This window comes from Acomys russatus, chromosome 9 (genome assembly GCF_903995435.1).
Source record: "Acomys russatus chromosome 9, mAcoRus1.1, whole genome shotgun sequence".
NCBI classification, from domain to species: domain Eukaryota; kingdom Metazoa; phylum Chordata; class Mammalia; order Rodentia; family Muridae; genus Acomys; species Acomys russatus.
The window spans coordinates 10,313,722-10,334,851 of NC_067145.1; positions in this window are offsets into that span (position 1 = coordinate 10,313,722).

The following is a 21,130-nucleotide window of genomic DNA, read 5'->3' on the forward strand; positions in this document are numbered from 1 at the left end:
CACACATCTGTCTGTCAATTTGTCTATCTTCTATCTATCTATCTATCTATCTATCTGTCTGTCTATCTATCTATCTATCTATCTATCTGTCTATCTATCTATCCATCTATCCATCTATCTATCCATCCAGCTATCATATATCATCATCTCTCCATCTTCCTATTTCTCTATATATGCATATATAGATACATATATGTAGATATATATTTATGCAATATACATATAGCTATATATAATTATAAATATTTATTTTGTATCTATTTTAGTTTATTTTTTATTCCCATTATTCTATATGATTTAATAACAAATCCATTTGACAGTCACATATTATAATGTGAATGATGAAGAATATATGTCTTCTATTGGCATTGCTTCACTACTAAGCATGCATATGCATTTGTATTTAAAAGTACAGTATTCTTACAGTACAAAAATTGAAAAATGATTATACTTCTAATAAATAGAAGTTTCTTAAAATTAATGCTAATTTCTTGGATATTTGCTTATACTTCATTATTAGGTGAGATTCATGATGAAAAGCAGAGTTTCAGCAGTGTTCAACTCTATGGTTATCATTCCTAAGTACAAAGAACATACTAGTGTTACTATGCTATTGTATCCTGTTGTACTTATAATTTCTGAAGAATTTGCACATACTGTTTCTTTTAATTCTTCTGTCATATCTTCTTATTTCTCCTCTTACGTTGTTTTGTTCACAAAATAGGAGTTCCCTTAGGTCTTATTTCATTCAAGAGAAAAATAATGGATAACTAATATGTTAATAATATGTGTGTAAGGGATCCAAGATGGCGGCGAGCAGTGTGGACCGCGTTTGGAGGCTCCAGTGAACAATTCAGGGAATTGCACAGATTTCTGAGCCAGGAACACCGAGGTCCGAACATCACGGCAGCGGGAGTGCTCCACGGTTCGGAGGGACCAGGGTGCGGAGGACCTGCGTGCCCCTGCACACGGGAGGAGCGTGGTTTTTCTCTGATCGGAGCGGCAGCGGTAGAGGCGGCAGCACCAGCGGCACCAGCAGCGGCGGCTGAGGTTTTGCAGCTCATAGCCTTCCCGTGGAGGCGATTGGTGTGGTGGCTGGTGGGAATTGCTGCGGGAGAGGGGACTCGGGGCAGGATTTGGGTCGCGTGGAGCCTTTGGACCCAGATTGGACTCGGCGGACAGTTCGGCCCCAGAGTCCCGGGTATTGGCCCGGCCCAGCAAACAATTCTGCCTGAGGCACTAACTCAGCGTGGCCATAGCTCCCCTGCTGTGGCGCAGGCTTAGTTGAGCACGCTGCTCCACACTAGGCACTACCTCAGCTCAGCGGGCAGCTCCCCTGCGGTGACACAGTCTGGGCGGAGCACTTGTTCCACCACTGGCGCTAACTCAGAGCAGCCGCAGTTCTCCTGCTGTGGCGCAGGCTTGGTGACGTGCTCGGTTCCATCCTAGGCACCACCTCAGCTCAGCGGCAGCTCCCCTGCGGGGACACAGTCCGGGCGGAGCACTTGTTCCACCACAGGCGCTAACTCAGAGCAGCCACAGTTCTCCTGCTGTGGCGCAGGCTTGGTGACGTGCTCGGTTCCATCCTAGGCACCACCTCAGCTCAGCGGCAGCTCCCCTGCGGGGACACAGTCCGGGCGGAGCACTTGTCCCACCACTGGCGCTAACTCAGAGCAGCCGCAGTTCTCCTGCTGTGGCGCAGGCTTGGTGACGTGCTCGGTCCATCCTAGGCACCACCTCAGCTCAGCGGCAGCTCCCCTGCGGGGACACAGTCCGGGCGGAGCCCTTGTTCCACCACTGGCGCTAACTCAGAGCAGCCGCAGTTCTCCTGCTGTGGCACAGGCTGGACAGAGCTCTCGGTTCCACCAGCTCTAAGACTCTGGTTGGACACAGTGTACAGTTTGAATCCAGAATTCCTGGCTGAGATTGGTGGTCAGTTCGGGCCCTGAGTCAATAACTGACCACAGCACGCACTTTGGGCCAAAAGGCCCTAGTGGAGCTTGGTGCGTAGTCCCAGCCCAAAAATTCTGGCTGGGGCCCTGTGTGCATTTTGGGCCCAAAATCCCTAGCTGAGCTTGGCAGACGGTTCTGGCCCTGAGAATCTAGCTGAGTTCTGCCCGTGGTTCGGTCCCAGTGCTCCTGGCTGGACTTGGCAGGGAACACAGAAGGCTGTGGATACCTTGGCCTGACCCAACGCTCACTCAGAGACCCAGAACAATTGCAGGATCCACAGCAGAGAGGGACGGAGGATCACTGGCTGTGAGAGACCAGAACAACAGGGCTAACCTCCTAACATCCACACCAGTGAAGCTTTGAGCTCGCAGCCTAGGGAAATCGTAAGAAAACAAGTGAATCTATCATCAGACACCCTCCATTCAACTCTGGAAGCTACCCAACAAAAACAAAGACGGCAAGATGTCTAAAGGACAACGAAAAAGCATACGCAAAAAACCCCAAAACAACATGGCGTCTCCAGTTTCCAGCTATCCCAAAGAAAACCACCCAGAGAACTCAAATACAACGGAAATACAAGAAAAATGACCTCAAATCCTTAGTAATGAGGATGATAATGGAGGAAACAAATAAAATTCGTAATCAAATGCAGGAAGACGCAGACAAACAGGTGAGAGACATAAAAGAAGCACATAGAGTGGAACTGGAAAAATTGCAGGAAAATGCAAACAACCAGATGAAAGAAATAACTAAAACGGTTCAAGCTCTGAAGACCTATAAAGAGGCAATGGAAGAAACTCAGGAATATACAAAAAATCAGATGAAAGAAATAAAAAAATCAGTTCAAGATCTGAAAATGAAAATGGATTCAATGATAAACACACAGACAGAAGAAAAACGAGAACGTGAGACCTCAGAGAAGAAGGCGAGCAACACAGAGGTGAGCTTTTCTAACAGAATCCAAGAGATGGAAGAACGAATCTCAGGGCTAGAAGATACAATCACAGATATTGAATCAACCATTAAAGAAAATGCCAAATCTGGAAAAACTCCTGACACAAAACATCCAAGAAATTAAGGGACACCATGAAAAGAAGAAATTTGCGGATAATAGGCATTGAAGAAAGAGAAGACATCAGACTCCAGGGCCCAGAAACTATTCTCAACAAAATCATAGAAGAAAATTTCCCCAATCTAAAGAAAGAGATGCCTATAAACATACAAGAGGCCTACAGAACACCAAATAGAATTGACCAGAAAAGAAAAACTGCCCGCCACATAATAATCAAAACACAAAACATGCAGACCAAAGAAAAAATATTAAAGCTGCAAGGGAAAAGGGCCAAATAACATTTAATGGTAAACCTATCAGAATTACACCTGACTTCTCAGCAGAGACCATAAAAGCCAGAAGGGCCTGGACAGAGATCCTGCAAACCCTAAGAGAACACAGATGCCAGGCCAGACTACTTTACCCAGCAAAATTATCAATAACCATTGATGGAGAAAACAAAATATTCCATGACAAAACAAAGTCAAACAGTACCTATCCACAAATCCAGCTATACAGAAGGTACTAGAAGGAAAACTCCATCCCAAAGGGTCAAGCTACAACCAAAACTACCCAGGAAATAGATAACTATCCCATGGCAAAAAACACAACTACACAAACGCTCGACTGGAAACAACATCAAAATTAAGACTCTTAACAGTCACTGGTCATTAATATCTCTCAACATCAATGGCCTCAATTCTCCAATAAAAAGACACAGACTAACCGAATGGGTACATAAACAAGACCCAACATTCTTCTGCATCCAAGAAACACAATCTCACCCATAATGAAAGGCATTACCTCAGGGTAAAAGGTTGGAAAAAAATATTCCAAGCAAATGGTCACAAGAAGCAAGCAGGGGTAGCCATTTTAGTATCGAACAAAATAGACTTTCAACCAAAATTAATCAAAGGGATGAGGAAGGACACTTCATACTCATCAAAGGTAAAGTCAACCAAGATGACATCACAATTCTGAACATCTATGCTCCCAATACAAGGGCACCCACATATGTAAAAGATCTCCTAAAAAAGCTTAAACCACACATCGATCCCCACACAATAATAGTGGGAGACTTCAACACCCCACTCTCACTGAAGGATAAGTCATTGAAACAGAAACTAAGCCGAGAAATAACATCATTAACCAATGCCATGGGTCAAATGGATCTAACAGATATCTATAGAACCTTTCACCCAAACAAGAAAGAATACACCTTCTTCTCTGCACCCCATGGAACCTTCTCCAAAATGATCACATCGTAGGTCACAAAGCAAGCCTCAACAGATACAAGAGGATTGAAATAATACCTTGTATCCTATCAGATCACATGCTCTTAGGCGCAATTCAACAACACAGAAATAACAAAAAGCCTACACGTTGTGGAAACTAAACAACTCTCTGCTAAATGACACCTGGGTCAGGGAAGAAATAAAGAAAGAAATCAAGGAGTTTCTGAAATTCAATGAAAATGAAGAAAACAACATACCCTAATTTGTGGGATACATTGAAAGCAGTGCTAAGAGGAAATTCATAGCACTAAGTGCCTTTAAAAAGAAATTGGAAACATCGCACATAAGCATCTTAACAACACAACTGGAAGCCCTAGAAAAAAAGAAGCAGAAACACCCAAGAGGAGTAGACGCCTGGAAATTATCAAACTCAGGGCTGAATTAACAAATTAGAAACTAAGAAAACAGTCCAAAGAATCAACAAAACCAAAAGCTGGTCTTTGAGAAAATCAACAAGATAGACAGACCATTAGCCAAACTAACTAAAAGGCAGAGAGACAGTATTGAAATGAACAAAATCAGAAATGAAAAGGGAGACATAACAACAGACACTGAAGAAATTCAAAGAATCATAAGATCCTACTTTGAAGGCATATATGCCACAAAATTTGAAAATCTAAGGGAAATGGACGATTTTCTTGATCAAGTTCACTTGCCAAAGTTGAGTGAAGAACAGATAAACAAGTTAAATAGTCCCATTTCCCCTACAGAAATAGAAGCAATCATCGATGGTCTCCCAACCAAAAAAAGCCCAGGGCCAGATGGTTTCAGTGCAGAATTCTACCAGACCTTTAAGGGCGAGCTAATACCGATACTCTTCAAGCTACTCCAAAAGATAGAAATGGATGGAAAATTACCAAATTCATTCTATGAGGCCATAGTCTCATTGATACCTAAACCTCACAAAGACTCAACAAAGAAAGAGAATTTCAGACCAATTTCTCTTATGAACATAGATGCAAAAATACTAAATAAAATACTTGCAAAACGAATACAGGAGCACATCAAAGATATCATTCATCATGACCAAGTAGGCTTCATTCCAGGCATGCAGGGATGGTTTAATATACGGAAATCCATCAATGTAATCCATCATATAAACAAACTGAAAATAAAAAACCACATGATTATCTCCTTGGATGCAGAGAAAGCATTTGATAAAATTCAACACCCATTCATGTTTAAAGTTTTAGAGAGATCGGGGATACAAGGCACTTTCCTCAACATAATAAAGGCTATATACAGCAAGCCAATAGCCAAAATCAAAGTAAATGGTGAGATACTCAAGGAAATTCCTCTCAAATCGGGAACAAGGCAAGGCTGCCCACTCTCTCCATATCTCTTCAATATAGTACTCGAAGTTCTAGCCAGAGCAATAAGACAACAAAAGGAGATCAAGGGTATCCAAATGGGAAAGGAGGAAGTCAAATTATCCCTCTTGCAGATGATATGATTAGTGTACATAAGTGACCCTCAAAACTCCACCAGAGAACTCCTAAGCTGATAAAACACCTTCAGCAAATTGGCTGGATACAAAATTAACTCAAAAAAGGTCTGGGCCTTCTATACACAAATGACAAGCTTACAGAGGAAGAAATTAGGAAAACCACACCCTTCACATTAGCCACAAGCAATATAAAATATCTAGGCGTACCCTAACTAAGCAAGTGAAGGACTTGTATGAAAAAAATTTCAAAACTCTGAAGAAAGAGATTGAAGATTGACCTGAGAAGATGGCGTGATCTTCCTTGCCTCATGGATCGGGAGAATTAACATAGTAAAAATGGCCATCCTACCAAAAGCAATCTACAGATTCAATGGAATCCCTATCAAAATAAACTACACAATTTTTTTAAAGACATTGAAAGTTCAATTCTGAACTTCATATGGAAAAAACAAAAACCCAGAATAGCTAAAACAATCTTGTACAATAAAAGATGCTCAGGAGGAATCTCCATACCTGATCTCAAACTGTACTATAAAGCAATAGTACTTAAAACAGCATGGTACTGGCACAGCAACAGGCTGGTTGATCAGTGGAATCGAATCGAAGACCCAGATATGAATCCACACACATATGGTCACTTGATTTTTGACAAAGAAGCCAAATCCATTCAATGGAAAAAGGATAGCATCTTCAACAAATGGTGCTGGTCTAACTGGAGGTCTATGTGTAAAAAAATGAAACTGGACCCATATTTGTCACCTGCACAAAACTCAAATCCAAGTGGATTAAAGCCCTCAACATAAAACCAGAGACACTAAGCCACTTAGAGGAAAAAGTGGGAAAGAGCCTGGAACATATTGGCACAGGAGACAACTTCCTGAACAGAACACCAACGGCCCAGGCCTTAATGTCAACCATTAATAAATGGGACCTCATGAGGCTGAGAAGCTTCTGTAAGGCAGGAGACACTGTCAAGAGAACAAAGCGACAGCCTACGACTGGGAAAAAATCTTCACCAACCCTACATCTGACAAAGGTCTAATATCCAAAAATATAAAGAACTCAAGAAATTAAACACCACCAAACCGAATAACCCAATTGAGAAATGGGGCTTGGAACTAAACAGAGAATCTAACAGAGGAGTATCAAATGGCTGAGAGAAACACTTAAAGAAATGCTCAACCTCCTTAGTCATCAGGGAAATGCAAATCAAAACAACTCTGAGATTCCATCTTACACCCATCAGAATGGCTAAGATCAAAAATTCAAGCGACACCACATGCTGGCGAGGATGTGGGGAGAGAGGAACACTCCGTCATTGCTGGTGGGAATGCAAACTAGTACAGCCACTTTGGAAATCTATCTGGTGCTATCTCAGAAAATGGGAATAGGGCTTCCTCAAGACCCAGCTATTCCACTCCTTGAATATACCCAGAAGATGCTCCAGCACACAACAAGGAAAATTTGCTCAACCATGTTCATAGCAGCCTTATTCATAATAGCCAGAACATGGAAACAGCCTAAGTGTCCTCAGTAGAAGAGTGGATAAAGAAACTGTGGTACATATACACTATGGAATACTACTCAGCTATTAAAAACAAGGAATTCCCGAAATTTGTGGAAATGGATTGAGCTAGAAATGATCATAATGAGTGAGTTAACCCAGAAGCAGAAAGAATCAAATGGTATATACTCACTTATATCTGCATACTAGCCCAAGGGGCATGTCCCACGAAAGCCTTCACTTACCAGGAAACTGGGACAGAGGGGAAGGCATCCTATTGGGACTCTAAATGAGAGACGCATGGGAGAACAGCAAATAAAAGGATCCAGAGGGTCCTAGAAATCTACAAGTAGAGCAATATGATAGGCAGATTTGGGCCCAGGGGTCCCGCTCAAACTAAGGCACCAGCCAAGGACAATACAGGAGGTAAACTTTAAACCCCTTCCCAGATCTAGCCAATGGTCAGAATATTCTCCACAGTTGAGTGGAGAGTGTGATACGACTTTCTCACATACTCTGGTGCCTCAATTTGACCATGTCCCCTGGAGGGGGAGACTGGCACTCAGAGGAAGGACAGCAAGTAGCCAAGAAGAGACTTGATACCCTATGAGAATATATAGGGGGAGGTAATCCCCCTCAGGAACAGTCATAGGGGAGGGGAATAATGGGAAAATGGGGGGGGGGAGGAATGGAGGATACAAGGGATGGGATAAACATTGAGATGTAACAAGAATAAATTAATAAAAAAATAATTAAAAAAAAAAAAAAAAAAAAAAGAAACTCATCCTATGCTCATAGATTAAAAGTATTAATCTTGTGAAAAATGGCCCAGTGTAACCCCAATGAATATTCCAAGGGCATTCTTTACAAACAGAAAAAAACAACCAAAAAATTTAGTGGAAACACAAAAGATAGTAAAGTAAAGTCCTGAAGAAAAAAAAAAAAATAATAATAATAATATGTGTGTACTCAAAATCAATTGGTGAATTAAAAGACTAAAATGTATACAAGTTTATAATAAAGAGACTTTGAGCTACAAACACAATACCACCTTCATAAGGAATATTTGGAAAACACAACTATTATTTGCAAATCATAAAATACAATGCCAGAAAACTTTGTATATAAGAAAAGCAAATTTCAATTTAAATTAATGTTTACAAAATCTCTATCTTTGGGTTATTCAAACCTGATGTTTGACTCATTTCATGTAGAGGATATTGGATATAAAATCCATTTTCTGGAATGTAGACATGTTGTTTTGGAATTATGAGAGTAAGATAGCTTTTTTTTGTGGGGGGGGGATTAAATTCAGATCTATAGTGGTATACAAAGAGAGCTCTGGAAACTTCCTATTTTCTTCTTTCTCATTCCCAAACTCCAATTATTTCTCTGTAATCTGAAGTACTGCTAATAAGGAGTCTGATTTTATTCAGACTTTTGCCCTCTAATGGTTGTTCTCCTTTATTGGAGGTCTTATATCCTATTTCATGTGCACAAAGTATCACTTTCTCCTCTCCCTGTTGCTTTTTCATAGACTTTGTTCAGGCACTCACATTCTCCATTTTTCTCCTGCTCAAGTTTCAGCAACTGTGTTTATCTTTCTGAATGGCTTCTATTTTCTTTTTGGGCAGAAACTTTCTTGCTTCCCTTTTTGTTTGTTTTTAAATAAATCCAATGTAATACTATTGGGTTTTTTTTTCCAACTACTGTTGGTAAATGCTTCTAATAGAATGGCTTCTTTCTGCCGTTTTCTGCAGCATTTTGTTGCCTGAATTGTTTCTGTTTCCCGGGGATGCTTCCTATAAGGATCTTCAGTCAATAATCTTGAAAAAGTAAATTTGTACAGAGAGGCCTTCTCTATATTAGAGCTTTTGAAAATACGTGCCTCTTAACTATATTTCATGTCTAAAACAAAGCTGGGTGTGGTGTCACACATCCATGGTTTGGGGATTCTGGAGGATCACTGTGAGTTTAATACTAGCCTTGACTATATTGTAAGTTCAAGTATTGTTTGAACCACATATCAAGACACTATTTCAAAATAAATTAAAAGTCAAAACTTAAGAAAGTAAAAGGTACGTTCCAATATTGACAGCATCTGGGATATCAAATTTCAGTGAATTGTTCCTTATTCCTACCTGAGAATAAGCCACCTCCTTATTTTTGTCTGTCTTGCTCTAAAACTTGATCAGAGAAGTTTTGTATTTAATTTGGTAGTGTTTATGCAAATACTCACCAAAATGCTTTTAATAAGCAGTTGTGTGTTCATTCATAGATTGGATTTTTACTTTTTTTTTTTTCCATAAGTGTCATAGACCATGACTAAAGAGGAGGCAAAAAGAATGTTAAAAAAAAAAAAAAAAAAAAAAAGCTGTGGATGGGGAAGATTCCTGTGAATTGTTCCCTGTTAGGGCTGGATGCTTGTATGTATAAACTCTCAGCTATTACTTTTACCTGTGCAAAACTAAGCTTGTTAAGACTTACACATTGATCCTGCAGTCATAGGGGAGGATACAAGGGATGGGCTAACCATTGAGATGTAACAAGAATAAATTAAAAAAAAATCTTCAAAGTAAAGACAGAAAACTAAGATGGTGCTCTGTCTTCCACATAAGAGTGTTAGCATGCATGTGTACACACACACACACACACACACACACACACACACATACACACAAAAGACCTACACATGTACTCTTGAGGTGCCATCACTAGAAGAGGTGCTGTTGATCGCTGCAGGCTGCTCAGAAAGCAATAATCACTTTTCTATGATAGTTTAAGGTTCTTCCTAGATGATTATGCTAACACTTGAAAATACAATAGAATGTTGCTCCGTTTTCCTCTTTCCTTTTCTAAATTCTTATGCTACTCAAAATACCAACATTACTAAACTTGCATTAGTGTTTATAGCCTGCATTATGGTGCTGTAGAAACAGTGCAGTAGTTAAGAAAGCCTGGGTGTTTTCCGAGTACCAGAGTTTGGTTACCAGCACTAATTTCCTCTACTATCTTCTGATAGTATCTGCAAACAAAATCTCTCTCTCTCTCTCTCTCTCTCTCTCTCTCTCTCTCTCTCTCTCTCTCTCTCTCTCTCTCTCTCTCTCTCCCTGTCGGTCTCTCTCTCTTTCAGTGTCACACACACAAATAGATACTAAATAATAAATTATTTTTAATAAGTATTTATCCTTTATTTGAATTAAAGTAATCACAAATATTTCCCCCTTTCTTTTCTCCTTCCAACCCATTCTCATGTCCTCCTCACTTCCCATGAACTTTCAAATTCATGGCCTTTTATTCTTTAATTATTATGACTCACACATAAATTTTCTAATAAACCTAAAAATACAATGTGATGCCTCCCTTTAGTATTACTTGTACCTATATTTTGGGAGGCTGATCACTTGGAATTAGATAACCGTTTGGGTCTCTCATCTCTGGAGAAGAATTCTTCCTCACTCAACAGTTGTTAATCACCTGCAGTTTGCCATGTAGGCTGGAGAGTAAGGTGATTTCCCATCTACATTGGAAAATTCAGTGCTTTTTTCATTATTGGGACCACTCAAGTAACCATATTGGGATTTCATAGATACATAGTCTCTGTCATATCTAAAAGATTCAATCCCACAGGAGAATTCCTAGACTTCTGGAGATTAAAATCCTGTGATCCTTTGATCCACAATGCTCCCTGTACCTTAAGTGTAATGATTGTGTTTTAGATGGATAGACTGTGGCTACACACCCCACAGTCTGTCTTTTTTCCAGTTGATAGTCTCTATCTACTAAGAAAACACAATTCTTTGATGGATACATTTTTAAAAATGCAGCTGGGATTGATATATAAGAAGATAGCAGTATTACGTTCTTTATAAAGATCTATGGTGATTTTGTCTGTTTTGTCACCACCAGGTATGACTTCCTTCCTGTTTAATAGACCTTAAGTCCGAAGGGACAGTTGGTGGATGTCAGCTGAATGTAAGCGATGCTATTGTACCATTAGGCCTATCTTTCCATGCCAGTTATTGGATTTATGTTTTAACATATCCCTTTCTTTGCTTCCGTGATTAGCACATTATTTGTTTCAAATGGCTTTTTCAGCTATGGGGACATTGGGTAGGCACATTTATGTGTCTTTTAATGTCACAATAAAAATTAATCCTAACTGCACAAGTGAGCAATTTACTGGGTGTTAAATTTTGCATTGAAAATAATTTTCCTTAAATAATAATGGAGAACACTCAGTAATCCATGACACCTTAATTGTTGCTAATTATATTCCTATGACTGTCTGTTAAACATATCTTTTTAATTAAGCACACTTTTCCTTACTTCTGTATCAGGGGAATTTTTGAGAATATTGCCCATGAGTGCATCTTATATAGCAGTTTAGCACAACACTTTACATACTAATATTTTTTGTTTTGTTTTCTGTACTTGTTGAGGTTTCACATTGTTGATGTCCACTGTTATCATTTTTGTTCTTGATCTTCTAGAACTCTCTTCAATGCTTTGTTCCATGTCCCCTTGTGTGGCCAGTTTTTGTATTTTATTTTTCCTGTCTTATTAGTTTCTCTAAATTCCAGGATATTTACTAAATTTGTTTGTGGGACTCTCCTGGATAAGGTTGAAGTCTGACATCTCCAGATAGCCATTTTGTCTTCGGTTTCTAATGGTTAACTCCCTTTTTAGTGGGGTTCCCATTCCATCTGATCTCAAAAGCCCAGATCTTATAAGGAGTGTCACACAGGCCCAACCCTTTCCAGAGAAGGCACTTGTTCAATAAGTCCACCCTATGCTGAGGGGATCCTATCCTCCAGCAAATGACCTTTAATCATACCTGGAAGTTATTGCCTCATCCATAGGATAATTAAGTACTGTTTTTACCTTCTTTTATTTCTCCTACATTTATTACTGGATGTAAATGAGCTACTATACCACTGTATGTAGATTAAGTATCCTGTTACCTTTAACCCTAGTAAATCAGACATATAAACCCTCAAAACGCCTCCCCACTGCCCATAGTTTATAAACAAATGCTGGCTGGCATGTTAGCTGGTTCTCTTGTTCAACATTGCTCCACCATGATGGTCTAAGACTTAATTTATTCCGAGGGTAACCACTGCTGGACATTTGGTGGTCAGGCAGCAAAGGTACAACTGCCTTTGCAGGCACTGGGACCTGTTGCACTACTGCCACTAGCTCAGTGCTGACCCTTGGTGAAGCATGTTTGGTCCTCCCAGCAAGTTTAACAGAAGACCTGTCATGGTGGTACATCCCTGGAATCATAGCACTAGGGGAGGCAGAGGCAAGCCAACTTCTGTGAGTTCAAGGCCAGACTGGTTTACAAAGGGAGTCAGGACAGCCAAGTTACACAGATAAACCCTGTTTTGAAAAAAACAACCAAACAGACACCTGCCTATTTCCTCTGCTATGCTCAGCACAGCAGCTCAAACCAAGAGCTGTAACACTTTTGATATCATCATGGGCTTTTGGGGCTACCAAATCTCTACTGCCTTCTGAGACCTGCAGTCTCATTCTAAAATTGCTAAACTCTAACACTCTGGTAAACTGACTTTTCACCTCCCCCAGAGAGACAAGGAACCCAGTGCCCAGGCTATAAGCATCACCCTGAGTGCTCTGAGCTGCCACTGAGTAAGAAAGGTGACCTTGGGACCTTTGACCTTCAGGTCTCTCAGTTCTCATCCAAAAAACTAGCAGTGTCTAGACCAGCCCAAGGGAGGTAGATCCTGGACCACCCCACAATCAGTGGTACCCAGGCCGTCCCACTGGTTTCTGAATGGCATTTGTTTTCTTATTTATATGATTTGATCATTTGTGTAATAATCATATTGTTAAGGAAAAGTTATTGTGCAACTAAAAATTTCCTGACTATTGTGGTGGTATACTGTGGTCATTTTTACCATTTGGAAACTTGGAAAACTGAGGCAAGAAATTTCTAGTTCAATATCATATGGGTTATAAAATAAGACCCTGTTTCAAAACAGCAACTATTTTTATTGTAGCACCTACCACTATTTTGATTATTTCCCCCCCCCCATACACACACACACACATTGTGTTGCTAGCTGTTTCATCATCTAATTCCATTGATTGATCATATGCTTAAAGTGGAACTTTTCTACTTGAAGAATTTTTTATTTTTCTTAAGTCAATCTGTGTATCTTTGTAAATTTTTCCCTTAATTAGACTCTTATCACATGTACTGTGCATGTGCTTTACTGGCTCATATTGTTTGCTTTTTGAATGTATCAAAATTTACAGTGTTATAAAGACTTCAAAAGAGAATGGAGTCATGCAGGGAACTACTCACAATCAGGATGTATTTATTGCCCTCATGAAGAGAAAGATTGTACTGTCCCTATCATTCATGTATACACTCTACCATCATGCAGACTGCTCATTCTCAGGAATTAGACTCCTTTGTCCCTGAACTACCCAGAGAGAGTATTAATCATTCTGAATCATCATTGTTATTGACATTTCTTGGGGACTCTCTAAAGTTACACGTGTTTTTGTCCAGTCTTACATTGATAATAAGACTTGGCCCTAATCAGCCTTACTGCAATTATGTTAGATAATTAGTTTGACTCCACTTTTTCCTGCAGCAGGTCACGGTCTTTCATCCAAGGATAGTCATGAAAACTTTAATGTTCTGTTGTGATTTTTTTTTTCTCCTTAGTGCATATTTGTAGCTTTTGTTTCTGTAAAATGAGAGATTTGGGATATTTGTGTTTATGCTGAATTATATCTCCCTCTCTTGCTTTATCATTTTCTTATTCATGTAATCACTTCAATGGGTTTCTTTGACTCTTCATATGACAATATTTTACATAATTTTATCCTATTGTAGGAATTTTGCATCATTCAATTTCCTAACTCAAGTGGACTTTCATTTTTTTTTTTATTCTTTGAACAACATTTCACATTTATTCACTATCATAAGGGACCAGCAAAGCAGCAGAGGCTGATATATTTTACAAAGAATAAGCAACCAGCCTTAATGGTTTCAAAAGGCAGAAGGAACACATATTAAACAATCACAACTTTCCATAAGTAATCTTGTGCTCTGTCCTTTATTGTCAGGATAGCAGGCATTGTCTAGTTCTCTATGTCAGGAATAATTTAGCATTTATGTGGCATTTTACATTTTCAAAGTCTTCCTTGATCATTAATAAAATATTTCCCTTCCACATTTCTGTCAGAGAGGTCAGTATAACTACCAGTAACTAGAAGTACTTAATAACAAATGGTGAAAGAGTTACTCTAATCTTCTCTGCTTCATGGTATTAATTTGAAAACTCTATGAAACATTCTTTAAATCTGAGCATTTATTAAATCCACTGACTATAGTGCTTTAAATTCCATGAATTTAAAATAAGGATAATTTATTCTAAATGACACCATGACAAGCTTAACATCATAATTTCTCTTCCAAAATCAGACTGGAGTCAGTGGAATCTAACAGCAAATCTGTAGTAAGTATTTTATGGACCATGGCCTATTGTATTAGTGGAGGACAGAATTATGGAACTCCTAGTCTTAGCAATCTTTTACCCAAAGTTGAATAATGTAAGAGAGATTTATTAAAAGTTAAAATCATATTTGATAGAGAATGTTGATTCTCAAGTTACTCTAAGAGAAGCCAAGTCAGCATTGCATAAGTAGTTCATGAATATGACAGCCCTGTCTCCGGAGGTGTTGGACTTGAACAGTCTATGAGTTAGTAGGCTTCTGAGCTCAGGATCTACAGTGCAATTGTTTTGTTCCCGATTTGATGACTTTCCCTTGGTGGAGAGGCCTGGCATGCACACGGAGGAAGGTGAAGCAGGCTATCCGGATGAGACCTGATAGGCTGTGGTCATATGACAGGGGAGAACATTCCTTTCTGTCAGAGGTCTAGGGGAGGGGAACAGGGAGGAAGAGGAAGGGAGGGTGGTAATGGGAAGATACATTAGAGAGGATAACAATCAGGATGTAATCTGAATAAATTATGAAAAAATTTTAAAAGCTGTTTTTTAAGAGTTTTTAATACAGTATATGTCTTGAGGAAATTCTCCTATGCTTTATGAAGAAATATCTTAAGAATAAATTTCACATTTTGTTTTAGTTTTACTTTTCATTATGATCACTCAAGTACATACTAAGCTTTTATTTGCATTGTGTATAACATTTTTTAGACTATCTAAATGAAACCAGTGGCGTGAGCAAGAGAGAGAAGTGACAATAGACTAATATTTGTAAAATAAAGCAGATAAGAGATTATCAAGGAGGATGAAGAGTTTCACTCTTTAAAAAAAGCAGAAATCTAGAGCAATATGATAGGCAGATTTGGGCCCAGGGGTCCCGCTCAAACTAAGGCACCAGCCAAGGACAATACAGGAGGTAAACTTTAAACCCCTTCCCAGATCTAGCCAATGGTCAGAATATTCTCCACAGTTGAGTGGAGAGTGTGATACGACTTTCTCACATACTCTGGTGCCTCACATTTGACCATGTCCCCTGGAGGGGGAGACCTGGTGGCACTCAGAGGAAGGACAGCAAGTAGCCAAGAAGAGACTTGATACCCTATGAGAATATATAGGGGGACGTAATCCCCTCAGGAACAGTCATAGGGGAGGGGAATAATGGAAAATGGGGGGGGGGGAGGAATGGGAGGATACAAGGGATGGGATAAACATTGAGATGTAACAAGAATAAATTAATAAAAAAAAAAAAAAAAAAAAAAAAAAAAAAAAAAAGCAGAAATCCTAATGATTTTCTAAAATCACTAGGCATTTTCCTGTGGCTTGTCAGTCATACTGCTGAGTGCAGATGAGATGTACATTTTTTTCCTTTTTATGGAATGTGTCCAAAGTGATAAGATTTAATTAACTTCCATAATCAATTATATTTAAGCCAATCAAGTTACATACTGTACTGCATTGCTCAGGCTCATGTAGGTAAAAACCCTTAAACAGGAGTAAGACTCCCAGAGAAGCATTCCTTTTTTCACTGGTTTTATCAAGCAAACATTCTTCCCACAGAAGCCTATATATGACAGACCTGAAAAAGGATCAAGAAGACTCTGGCACCTTCTAACACCAGAAGATGTCTTACACAGAAGGCTACCAGAAATTCGGTGTCTGTAATCAGACAGTCTCAATGAAATGGCAGTCAAACTTTTGGGTTATGTTGGAAGAAGGCATTTCTCTAAATGAGAGACCTAGTGAATGCTGTCCATCTGAGAACCTATTACTACCTTTTTAGGTTCTCAGCAGCAATACCAGCTTGACTGCTAGGAACTATGAGTTAATAATCACAAATAGTAGAAAACCAAAACAAGGTGTGGTTGTATAGTCTGATGATGAGAGTGAAGCATTCTGAAGTGTTTTGTTCTGTCAGAGACATAGGAATTAAATCTGTATTAGTTAGTCACTTTTCTCTTGTAGTAGGCTAAACTCTGCAAAACAAAACCAAATCAGTCTTTTCTAATTAAATCTTTATGATTATTTTCCTATATGAGTTCTATTATGGTTCAGTTCTTAAACATTCAATTATCACTCTCAATGCTCATCTTTTTCAACTTTAAGAGTCACATCATTTGACCATGTCCCCTGGAGGGGGAGACCTGGTGGCACTCAGAGGAAGGACAGCAAGTAGCCAAGAAGAGGCTTGATACCCTATGAGAATATACAGGGGGACGTAATCCCCCTCAGGAACAGTCATAGGGGAGGGGAATAATGGGAAAATGGGGGGGGGGAGGAATGGGAGGATACAAGGGATGGGATAAACATTGAGATGTAACAAGAACAAATTAATAAAAAAAAAAAGAGTCACATCAAAACTGACAAATTTATGTAAATTTACAGATATAAGAAATAGTTCTAGTATTTCATATATTATACACTAAAAGAAATATAAATATTTAATTATTAGAGTAGAAAGACTACAAAATCCATTATTAAATTTTTATTTATAAGTTTGAAAACAGTGACATCTTCTTTTATAAATTAAAATCTCTGTCAATATTCCACATTTTACCCCTTTTAAAGTATTTAACATGTATTTTCATTTTATTGTAAATATACTTTAACAATAAAATAAAACTCTGAAAATTTTGATGTGATATTCTGTTATGTTCTGACATTCTAAGGGTACCCACAGAAGTCTACACTGTGTGGAAAAAAATTGGTTTGTAGTTCTAGAAGTAAAATATGATCATGAAAATAGTTATTTTCTTTCCTTGTAATATTTATGTCCAATTATAGGAAGTACTTAAAATTTGATGGCAAAATAAATAAATGTGTAAGACAGTAAACACATTTGCATGCATGTGCACACACACATACACAAACATATCTCAAAATTATAGGCAAGGCTGTACAAACAAGATTAGGTAAATAGTAAATTAATATGGTAGGCATCTGTCAGATGTTAATTCCTGTCAGAGCTTATATTTCTGTTGGTGATCCACTAAATAACAAGTAAGCCAGCTGACTAAGCATATCCTCACATGAAATTACATTAAAAGAACATGTAAAAGAGAAAGAGATATAGTCAGAAACAACAGATGTGAGAAGATGCCAACAATCCACTATAGTCATGGACAGTGTAAAGCTTCAACCAAAGAGTTCTTCACACAAATCAGAAAGAGGCAAATGCCAACAGAATCAGGTCAGTATTCACAACTCTTATTAGAAAAGGGACATGAGAAGAAATGGTGAAGTGTGTTAAAAATCATATGTTATTACATAAAAAGATGACACTCATACCAGTAAGAAACAGAAATGAGGCATCCATATTTTCAACTGAAAATAAATTGTGAAATTTTATATTGGAGATTTTAAAGAATTAAATGGCTTATAGTGAAGATATTTAAATGAAACAGTGAACTGAAACACAAATTTGTCTTATCTGTTATTATTCCATATGTCATCAGCAAAGAAAAATCTTAGGAACATTCATTAATTGAACAAGAAAATATAAACGTTAATATCAATGGCAGCATCTGAAAAAAATTAACTGTCTTATTGAAATGGGTGTCATTGAGGATGTTTTCTCATACAAAGAAACAAATATGACACTTGTCTTTACAAGTTAGTATTTTAATACATTCTTCCTTTTGTCCATTGATGATATGAACAAAATTAAACTCTACCACCAGTTCTGACCTATTCCTAACAGCTCACTTCATCTATGACATTCTATATTCTTTGAAACAACAGCTTCTGTCATTCTCATTAAATGCTGACATGGAACTTGCTAAGTTTGAAGTTATCAAAAGTAAGAAAGATAGACATCTGTAATATCTATGATTCCATTGTTAGTCTTCTAACATTTTACAAGGTTAAATTGGAAAATGAACACTCGGACAAATCGGTTCCAAGGATTTTGGGGAACGATGACGCTGTCTGCATATACCCACCGTGCCTATATGCGTAGTGCATGATAGAGTACATAAAATGTGAAGCCATAACTAGTTCATGTTTCTCATGCAAGATATGATAAATTGGAGTGGTTCATTGAGGGCTGACCTCGCATCCATAATTTCCCTAGGCAATACAACTGAATTTTTAGTAACTGTTCCTAGGTACCACATTTGGACCTACATGAGCAATTTGTTTCCTCAACTTTGCTTTCATTTCTGACCATATCCATAAAACTTACAGAGAAACTTAATAATTAAATAGATAGTTATTTACATTATAACAGGACAAGCAATTAAGGTAAAATTTATATATTAAAAGCAGACCTCAGGGTGAAGAGATAGATTGGGTTGCTAAAACCCATGTGAAACATTAAGTTGTGGGATATGCTTATAAGGCCAGTCCTGTGGGAAAGAAGACAGGAAGATGACATGAGTTAGATGGTAAGCTACTCAAGGCAATCAGTGAGCTTCAGGCTTAGTGAGTGATTCTGTCTTCAGAATGTAACAGTAAGCTAGAAGGAAAACTGATACACACACACACACACACACACACACACACAAACACACACACACACACTTATCCATTCACCACACATATGCACAAATCTTAGAAGAGAAATAAAACCAGGAGCTATTAAAGCATCAATCTATCAAATACACACCATGTTTTTGATATTTATAGGATTATTTATGCATCTCAACATCCAGGTTTTCTATCATCATCATTATCATATTTGTATTGATTCAAATTAAAGTATGTTTTTGAAACAATCTGAAAATAATTAAAAATTTAATTTATAGGAACAAAATAAGAAAGAAAAAGGGGAAGAAACAATCTAGTTTTTCCACATTTCTTCATATTAATTTGTCTAATTTGGTTTATACCCAAAACAAAAAACTAATTTTCAGATATCATTTCATTTTAATTTTTTGCAGATTTTAATTGTTATTGATCTTTTACTCACTTACATTTTTGTCTTTTTTTTTTTTTTTCCCGTGAAGAACTTTATTTTGTGTTGTGTGTATCCTGTACAGCAAGGTTGGTCCTTCGTAACAACGGATGAAATGGTTCCCTTTTTTAAAGCGCTCTCTCTTCCTCCACCCCCAGCGCCCCTGTCCTTGGCATGTTTTGTATCAGCGATCATTCTGAACTGTACATAATTTATGTTGCGAGAGGCAAAGGGCAAGTTTTGGATTTTGCTTCTTCAAAGTTTGTTTTTAAACGACAAATAAAAAAAGAACATTTTAAATACAAGCGCCTCTGTCCCGTGACCCTCGCCGTTAGCTAGATCTTAAGCACATTTTTGTCTTTTAATACCACTCTCAATTAGTACAATTAAGTTATTTGTTCGATAACTACATGAATTAAAAATATATGGTTGAGAAATAAAACTATGTTGAATTATAGTTCTATTGATTTATTAATTTATTAAGATATTATCTAAAATTTTTAACTTACACTTTGTCATATAAACATTGAAAGCCATTACAGATTTCAGTTTTACATGAACCTAAATTCAAATAGAAGTAAATACTCCAAATATGGAAGATTACTTAAAGTTAGTGAATATAATCTACTTAGCTACATAGAATGACTGAACAGACTCGAGAGTTTTCATTTGTAACATGATGGCTTATTAACTAAGAAACAGTAGTCAAAAACAAGTCCTTTGTTCCATTTTTATATTTTATACATTTTTGGGGGGTATGATATCACACATTGGAAATCATCATTTTTAAATTAGGAGCATGGTAATGCAATAGATATTTGATCTTAGCTATTCATTGCCTAATTTGCAATTATTTGCTTTTAATAATTATAGAATTAGTTACATTATAAACCAACCACACTCTCATTCAACTGGGGAGAGATGGCCTTCAGCCTCATATACAAAGAAACATTTCTACACTAAGTTTGTCATCTGAAGATTAGTTTTACAAAATTTATTATTGCATAGATCCTTTGAATAATATGAGGACTGGAAGCAAAAAATAAGAGCCATCTGAGGAATAGTATGAAAAACTAACATAGAAGCAGCCTTCTAAAATATATAGTTAGGTAAGGTGATCTAAAAAAAAAATTGCCGAATGACAGGAAAGGCAGCAACCCAACTGGCCATCACATGTCACCAAATAAGGATTCAGTACTAGGAATGGGTTACACATAATTGACATGTTGGCCCAACAGAGTCCCTAAACTCTTAAACAACTCAGGGTGTTACAAAGACTATATGTTGCTCTCCATAAATTGTCACCAATGGCTTTTTTTCTGAAAAGAAAAGAAAACAGATATACAACTTATTGAACACAGAGAAGTCAAGCTGGTACCTACCTAGATCCTTCCCTCCTATGAATTAGTCAGCATGGTACTGGAAGGTACTTTGCATGCAACAAGAAAAGCAAACATTAAACTAACTGAAAATTCTTTGGTCTACAATGGTGACGGGATGAT